Here is a 9,727-nt window from a genome sequence, read left to right on the forward strand (position 1 = left end):
CTCTTGTTGTTATCTTCTTTCTGAAAGAAAAAAAATTCTTACTTCAGATAGATACTTGTCTAATTTTGTTACTTTTATTATTCCTTCTTATTATATAGTGCGATGGTTTTGGTATCCGCCCCCGTCGGCCCTCGTCCTGTCTATGATTCGGATGTGGTATATATTATCTTTTATAACTATTTGGTTCATTTATTGTTTATGACAAATATGCCGACCAACGTGACATAGATTTTATTTATCTAGGAGGTGGTTGAACCGGAAATTCCAACCGACCCTATTGTCGAGAGGTTAAATTTAGTTGAAGAAGAAAACAATTACTTGAAGGAAAAAATAAAAAAATTGAGGAGGAGAAGATGATATTGGAGTTGCATGTTGCGGATGTCGTCGATGATCACAAGATCAAGATGGATGCAATGCGCTTGAAGATTAGAAAGATTAGAAAATATGCCATTCATACCGAGGCTTGGTATCATTATGCCGTTGGATCAATTGTTACCTTGGTTGCGATTATGATCGCATTTGTTTTCGCATTGAAATGTTTTACATAGTTTCAATGTATGGTTTAATTAATTAGATGCTCTGGAGAGCTATATATATGTTGTTAGATGAGAACTATGTATGTACTTTGGTTTTAATGTGATGATGAACTTCTATTAATTTGGTCACTTAATTATCTATTCATGATGTTCTGTAATGGTTTTTGACACACTTAATTATATATAATGCACGCAGATGAACCGGCAATGGATGTACGGTGACAGACACACCTCCGAGTACATTAAGGGCGTGCATGATTTTCTCGAAGTGGCTGAGGCAAACAAGCAGAATGGTTTTATGTGTTGTCCATGCCCTATATGTGGGAATACGAAGTCTTACTCTGACCGGAAAATCCTTCACACCCACCTGCTTTACAAGGGTTTCATGCCACACTATAATGTTTGGACGAGGCACGGAGAAATAGGGGTTATGATGGAAGACGGCGAAGAAGAAGAGGACGATGACAACTATGTGCCCCCTGAATACGGTGATGCTGCAACGGGGGAAGCTGCTGAAGATCAAGAGGAACCAGACGATGTGCCCAATGATGCTGCAAGGGGGGAAGCTGCTGAAGATCAAGAGGAACCAGTGCCCGATGATGATGATCTCCGCCGGGTCATAGTCGATGCAAGGACGCAATGCGAAAGTCAAAAGGAGAAGCTGAAGTTCGATCGCATGTTAGAGGATCACAAAAAAGGGTTGTACCCCAATTGCGAAGATGGCAACACAAAGCTCGGTACCGTACTGGAATTGCTGCAGTGGAAGGCAGAGAATGCTGTGCCTGACAAAGGATTTGAGAAGCTATTGAAAATATTGAAGAAGAAGCTTCCAAAGGATAACGAATTGCCCGACAGTACATACGCAGCAAAGAAGGTCGTATGCCCTCTAGGATTGGAGGTGCAGAAGATACATGCATGCCCTAATGACTGCATCCTCTACCGCGGTGCGTACAAGGATCTGAACGCATGCCCGGTATGCGGTGCATTGCGGTATAAGATCAGACGAGATGACCCTGGTGATGTTGACGGCGAGCCCCCCAGGAAGAGGGTTCCTGCGAAGGTGATGTGGTATGCTCCTATAATACCACGGTTGAAACGTCTGTTCAGAAACGAAGAGCATGCCAAGTTGATGCGATGGCACAGTGAGGACCGTAAGAAAGACGGGAAGTTGAGAGCACCCGCTGACGGGTCGCAGTGGAGAAAAATCGAGAGAAAGTACTGGGCTGAGTTTGCAGCTGACCCAAGGAACGTATGGTTTGGTTTAAGCGCGGATGGCATTAATCCTTTCGGGGAGCAGAGCAGCAATCACAGCACCTGGCCCGTGACTCTATGTATGTATAACCTTCCTCCTTGGATGTGCATGAAGCGGAAGTTCATTATGATGCCAGTTCTCATCCAAGGCCCTAAGCAACCCGGCAACGACATTGATGTGTACCTAAGGCCATTAGTTGAAGAACTTTTACAGCTGTGGAATGGAAACGGTGTACGTACGTGGGATGAGCACAAACAGGAGGAATTTAACCTGCACGCGTTGCTGTTTGTAACCATCAACGATTGGCCCGCTCTCAGTAACCTTTCAGGACAGACAAACAAGGGATACCACGCATGCACGCACTGTTTAGATGACACTGAAAGTATATACCTGGACAAAAGCAGGAAGAATGTGTACCTGGGCCATCGTCGATTTCTTCCGACCAACCATCAATGTCGAAAGAAAGGCAAGCATTTCAAAGGCGAGGCAGATCACCGGAAGAAGCCCGCCATGCGTACCGGTGATCACGTACTTGCTATGGTCAATGATTTACACGTAATCTTTGGAAAGGGTCCCGGCGGACTAGCTGTTCCGAATGACGCTGAGGGACACGCACCCATGTGGAAGAAGAAATCTATATTTTGGGACCTACCCTACTGGAAAGAGCTAGAGGTCCGCTCTTCAATCGACGTGATGCACGTGACGAAGAACCTTTGCGTGAACCTGCTAGGCTTCTTGGGCGTGTATGGGAAGACAAAAGATACACCTGAGGCACGGGAGGACCTGCAACGTTTGCACGAAAAAGACGGCATGCCTCCGAAGCAGTATGAAGGTCCTGCCAGCTACGCTCTTACGAAAGAAGAGAAAGAAATCTTCTTTGAATGCCTGCTCAGTATGAAGGTCCCGACTGGCTTCTCGTCGAATATAAAGGGAATAATAAATATGCCAGAGAAAAAGTTCCAGAACCTAAAGTCTCATGACTGCCACGTGATTATGACGCAACTGCTTCCGGTTGCATTGAGGGGGCTTCTACCGGAAAACGTCCGATTAGCCATTGTGAAGCTATGTGCATTCCTCAATGCAATCTCTCAGAAGGTGATCGATCCAGAAATCATACCAAGGCTAAGGAGTGATGTGGCGCAATGTCTTGTCAGTTTCGAGCTGGTGTTCCCACCATCCTTCTTCAATATCATGACGCACGTCCTAGTTCATCTAGTCGACGAGATTGTCATTCTGGGGCCCGTATTTCTACACAATATGTTCCCCTTTGAGAGGTTCATGGGAGTCCTAAAGAAATATGTCCGTAACCGCGCTAGGCCAGAAGGAAGCATCTCCATGGGCCATCAAACAGAGGATGTCATTGGGTTTTGTGTTGACTTCATTCCTGGCCTTAAGAAGATAGGTCTCCCTAAATCGCGGTATGAGGGGAGACTGACTGGAAAAGGCACGCTTGGAGGGGGGACTCAATAATATGCAGGGACGGATATTCTTGGTCTCAAGCACACTACACAGTTCTACAGAACTCTACCTTGGTGACCCCGTATGTCGATGAACACAAGAACAGTCTGCGCTCCAAACACCCGGAGCAGTGTGACGACTGGATTACATGTGAACACATCAGGACTTTCAGCAGTTGGTTGGAAACACGTCTCAGAGGTGACACCACTGTTTGTGATGAGTTGTACTCGTTGTCCAGGGGACCATCTTCGACTGTATTGACTTACAAAGGATACGAGATAAATGGGAATACATTTTACACGATCGCCCAAGATCAAAAGAGCACCAACCAAAACAGCGGTGTCCGCTTTGATGCAGCAACCGAGAGGGGAAAGGACACATATTATGGTTACATAATGGACATATGGGAACTTGACTACGGACATGATTTTAAGGTCCCTTTGTTTAAGTGCAAATGGGTCAATCTGTCAGGAGGCGGGGTACAGGTAGACCCACAGTACGGAATGACAACAGTGGATCTGAACAATCTTGGGTACACTGACGAACCGTTCGTCCTAGCCAATGATGTGGCACAGGTTATCTATGTGAAGGACATGTCTACCAGACCGAGGAAAAGAAAAGATAAGGAAGCGAATACATCATACGATGAGCCAAAGCGGCACATAGTTCTTTCAGGAAAAAGGGACATTGTGGGAGTGGAGGGCAAGACAGACATGTCTGAAGATTATGAAAAGTTTCATGAAATTCCTCCCTTCAAAGTCAAGGCTGACCCAAGCATCCTGATAAACGATGAAGATTATCCATGGTTACGGCGCAATAAGCAAATGACACAAGCGAAGAAAAAGTGAAGACTTTCTCCCGCAACTATTATGATGATACCATGCCAACTTTGTAATAGACGAGTATGATACCATTGTCCGTTTTGTACAAGAAGTGCATCTAGTTTTTGCCGTAACCCTCTCAACTTTCTTGCACATGCTATGTGGATGAAATGATGATACCATGCCAACTTTCAACCTTTTCAGAGTTCATTTGAAATGCTTTTCAATTTTAGGGTCTTATAGCTCAAAATAATTAGTAAATGCATGAAAAATAACAGGCCAAAATTAAAAATTATGCCACCTACTGGGCCACCACGGCCTGAATACGATTAGAAACCCATCCATGGGCCAGGATTCAGGCCCGCAGAAGGCCCAGTAGGCCCACAGGCATGTACAGAGAGGTTAGGCCCGTAAGCCTGCTTTAGAGAGGAGCTCGACAGCTCAGGCGCACCGCACCTTATAAACAGGTGCGGCTCTCTCTTAGCTAGCGAGGTGGGACTAAACTCACCACCACGCCGCTGTGCAAGGCCATTGGTCCCGGTTGGTGGCACGAACCGGGACCAATTCCACCCTTTGGTCCCTGTTGGTGCCACGAACCGGTACTAATGAGGCTGTGGCCCCACGAGCACCTTTAGTACCTGTTCGTGGCACGAACCGGTACTAGAGTTTCTTACTAGCTAAGCAGTTTTTTAGTCCCACCTCGCTAGCTGAGAGGCACTAGGAGCGGTTTATAAGCCCTGAGTGCAGAGACGATGAAGAAGAGGCGCAATGCTCACGTTGCTTAGCTTCAAGCCTTGAGGAATAAGGTAGACTGCATCGAGCTATGTGCAGTGCAGTCTACACTATTCCGAAAGGCTTGAAGCAAATCAACGCGCATTGCGCCTCTTTTTTATTTTTAATCATTAAAAGCAAAAAGAATTTTCATAAAGAACTTTTTTTGATAGAAACTTTAATAGCAGAAAGAATTATCATAAAGTAAAATAAATAAGTAATTAGAAACAAAATAAAATAAAATAAATAAGTTTTTTGTTGTAAGTAGAAACAAAACAAAATAAATATAGCAAAAAAGAAAACAAAAAAACTAAATACAGCAAAAAGAATTTTCATAAAGAACTAATGGCACTAATAGAAAGTTTATATTTTTTCTAAAACTAATGGCACTAACAGACAGTTTATAATTTTGCTGACCTAAAAGCAAAAAGAATTAAAAAATAAAGCAAAAACAAAAGAAAATAAATAATGCAAAAAACAGAACCAAAAAACTGGAATTTTTTTAAAAAACTGCCACCTATTGGGCCACCACGGCCTGAATACGACTAGAAACCCAACCTGGGCCAGGATTCAGGCCCGCAGAAGGCCCAATAGGCCCACAGACAGCACAGTGTGACATTAGGCCCGTAAGCCTGCATTTGAGAGGAGCTCGAGAGGGCAGCCGCAGTGGGGCTTATAAACCACTCCGAGCCCCTCTCAACTAGCGAGGTGGGACTAAACTTTTGGCCGCGGGCAGCGCAAGGCCTTTGGTCCCGGTTGGTGGCACCAACCGGGACCAATGCCCCCCCTTTAGTCCCGGTTGGTGCCACCAACCGGGACCAAAGGCCGCCGCTTCCCGCCCTTTGGGTTGCTGAAAAGGGGCCTTTGGTCCCGGTTGGTGGCACCAACCGGGACTAAAGGGGGGCATTGGTCCCGGTTGGTGCCACCAACCGGACCAAAGGTGGCACCAACCGGACCAAGGTGTGCCTTTATAAGCCTACACTTGGGAAATTTTCGAGATACCTCGCCAGTTGCCCCCGACGCTGCCAGGCTGCCCGTGCTCGCCGTCGCCGCCCGCTCCTCGTCGCCGACGCCCCGCGCCCTTGCCTCGACGGGTCGCCGCCCGGTGCTCGTCGCCGTCGCCCTGCCCCACGCGCCGCCCCGCCTCGTGCTCCCCTGCTCGCGCACGCCGTCTCAGCGCCCCGAGCCCCCCTGCCCGGCCCGCGCGTGCTCGCCGGCCCCTCACCGCCCCGCCCCGTCCTGCCCCCACGCGCCGGCGCCCTCGCCGCCCCGCCGTCGCCATCGTCCTAGCCGCCCCTGCTGTGAGAGCCGCCGCCCCGGCTCTGTTTTTTTATTAGTTAATTGTTTTTTGGTCATATATATATAATGTATATGTGTATGTATGTGGCTATATGTTTTTTTATTTTTATTAGTTTAATGTTTTTGTTCATATGTGATGTATATGTGTATGTGGCTATAATGTATATGTGAACAAAAAAATAATTTGTATGTATGTAGATGTTCAAAATGTATGAATATATATGTCAAAAATGTTTTTTTGTTCATATAAAGTTTTTTGTTCATATATAGAAAGTTTTTATATATGACAATGGATATATATTCGATATATATGAGAAATGATGATCCACATGGAAAAGTTTTATATATGCAAAAGTTACAATTTTAGAAAAGTTTTATATATCTAGCTAGGAAGGGAAGAAGAAGAAAAAGAAGGATAGGAAAGAAGAAAATAAGAAGACGAAAGAAAGAAGAAGAGGAGAGGAAGAAGAGGAGAAATAAATAAGAAGAGGAAAAAAGAAGAAAAAGAAGAGGAGAAGAAGAAAGGAATAGAGGAGAAGAAGAAAAAATAGAAAATATTCTATTTTTTCTTCTTCTCCTCTATTCCTTTCTTCTTCTCCTCTTTTTTTTCTTCTTTTTTTTCTTCAATCCTCTCCTCTATTCCTTTCTTCTTCTCTCCTCTTTTTATTTCTTCTTCGTTTTCTTATGTTTTATCGGGTCTGTCGTCGTCGATATATACCCCTCCCGATAACTTCAACACGAGGGGGATAACTTCAACACGAGGGGGGGTCGATATACCCCCTCCCCGATAACATTATTTTCCCGTGTATATATGTCGTCGTTGTCGATATAACCCCCTCCTGATAACTTCAACACGTGGGGGGGGGGTCGATATACCCCCTCCCCGATAACATTATTTTCCCGTGTATGTATGTTGTCGTTGTCGATATTACCCCCTCCCGATAACTTCAACACGAGGGGGATAACTTCAACACGAGGGGGGTCGATATACCCCCTCCTCGATAACATTATTTTCCCGTGTATGTATGTCGTCGTTGTCGATATAAAACCCCCTCCCGATAACTTCAACACGTGGGGGGGGGTCGATATATACCCCCTCCCCGATAACATTATTTTCCCGTGTATGTATGTCGTCGTTGTCGATATATATAACTCCCTCCCAGATAACTTCGACATGATGGACGGTCGATATGTATACCCCCTCTCGACCGTGATAACTTATACCACGGGAGCACCCCCCGGCCCTCTCGCTCGACCAAAACTCTCGAGGACACCCAAACCCTAGAAAAAAACGATGTCGGTCTCCTACCCCCTCCCGCCGCGCCCCTACCCTTGAAGCGTTGCCTAGGCCACCCCAAACCCGGAATAAGCTAGGTCTACGTTTGCACTAATATATCCACCTGCTGTCATGTTTGTGTAATAATTGCCATGTTGTAATATTTGCAGAAACAATGGAGCACGGACGAGATGAGCAAGCAGAAGAGGTGTTGGGGGACATAATCTTAGCCGGAGGTGATATCTTGTCGTATCTTAACGACAATGATGGTCTGGAAGAACAGGGTGAAGAAGCAGGCTACGGTGATCGAAGAGTGGAGGAGGAAAGACATGATTATGATGGCTCCGGTGACCCAATGCTGGTGCAAGAAGGAGCCCGTGGTGACGGCTCCGGTGACCGAACAGAGTCCGGCCAGGTAAATATATTAGTTAAGCCTGTGCTGACTAGCTAATTGATGCATTCATTGTTTTGGTATGTACACATATTAATTAACACTCGTCTTTCTTCTTTTTTCTAGCCCTCCGGATCGAGCACAACTGCGGTAAAGAGACGAGGCCCGAAGAGAAAGTTGCGCTCGGATGAAAGGTTTGAGATCACAGCAATCGCGCGCGACGGCCAACCGATTGAACCCCTCCGGACAAAGGATGCTTTTGCTGCTCAGTGCGGGGTTCTAGTTAGGGACAAGATCCCGATCAGCATCCACCAATGGTATAAGCCTAAGAAGGAAGACCCTGAGGTGTCTTATGTCAATGATATGCAGAAAGATGATCTTTGGACTGAGCTGAAGGCAAATTTCACCCTACCGCCAGAGGAGGATCCGGAGAAGCCAGTTATAGAGCAATTAATCAAGTCTCATGCTCTTAAGAAGATGGCAGACCTATTCAGGAGGTGGAAGAATGAGCTGAAAACGTTTGTCGACAAAGAAGAGACACCAGAATTCATCGGCCGGTATGAGAAGATCAGAGATCACTGGCCCGCATTTGTGGCCCACAAGACATCGGAAAAGAGTAAGAAGATGTCAGCGACAAACAAGAAGAATGCTGCGAAGAAGAAGCTTCACCATCGCACGGGGTCAGGTGGCTACCTCAAAGCCCGGCCTAAGTGGGCCAAGTCTGAGAGGGATCTGCTTGATAAAGGGATCGAACCAGAGACAATGAACTGGCCAGACCGTTGCCGGACTTGGTTCTTCGGGGCTGGCGGAACCTTGGACCCTGTATCAGGGAGGTGTCGTTGGACGGACGAGCAACTTGCAATACCCGTCAAGAAGCTTAAGCACTATATCGATGCAGCGCAGCAAGGGACGTTCGTTCCAGACAGAGAGAACGACGAGCTCACAATGGCCCTCGGGAATCCTGAGCACCCTGGACGGACACGAGGCACGCCAGGCTCCGTTCCGTGGAAGGCTGGTTTTCCGGACGCGGGCGGTTACAAAACCCAGGAGAGGAGGAAAAAAGTGGAGCAGATCCAAATTCAGAAGCTGCACGAAAGGGTTCAAGCGCTAGAGGAACGAGACGGCAATCGAGATGCCGAAACTGCCCCCGAAGCTACACCGCCATCTCAGCGGAGAAGCAGCGTGGCTTCCACCGAGCTGCCTCAGCTGGAGCATGCGGCTCCTGCTAGCTACCCCGTGGATGCTATCACGGAGTCTCAACATTGCCACCTTATGGCGGAATGGCAGAACTTGAAAGTCAAGGCGGCTGTTGGCTCTGTTTTACCTACTGAACCCGGCGCAACCTACCACTGCCGGCCGATTCCAGAAGGATATGCTAGGGTGATGGTGGATGAAATAACGGAGGGATTTGAGGACCTCCAGCTTGACCACCCTACCGGTGAAGGGGAGACTCGGCTGGGTTTAGCTCTGAAGACTCCATGCCTATGGCGGAAGGAGCTCATCAAGCTTCCGAACTGGACGGCTCCGGCGAGTAAGGGCACTCCGCCTCCTCCCCTCCCGGCGAGTGATCAGGGCACTCAGCCTCCTTCTCCGGCGCGTGGCGGCACTCCGCCTCCTTCTCCGCCAGCGCCGGCGCGCCAGAGCAGCCAGCCTCCTCCTTCTCCGCCTCGTCAGCAAGGGCGGAAGAGACCCGCCGCCGCTGCGGCTGCTCCGGCGCGTCGTAGTCCTTCTCCTCCGCCTCGTAAGCAAGGAAAGAAGACAGCCGCAGCCGCTCCGTCTGCTCTGCCGGCGTCTAGCAGTACAGCTGCCAGAGGCGGGAGGCAATACAGATTCGGTCCTTCTCTGAAGACTCCAGAGAAGTTACCATATGAGAGGACCGAGGAGGAGAACGCGAAGATCGTGCGAGCCGAAGTGAAGAACTTC

Source organism: Triticum aestivum, chromosome 5D (assembly GCF_018294505.1).
Source record: "Triticum aestivum cultivar Chinese Spring chromosome 5D, IWGSC CS RefSeq v2.1, whole genome shotgun sequence".
Lineage (NCBI taxonomy): Eukaryota > Viridiplantae > Streptophyta > Magnoliopsida > Poales > Poaceae > Triticum > Triticum aestivum.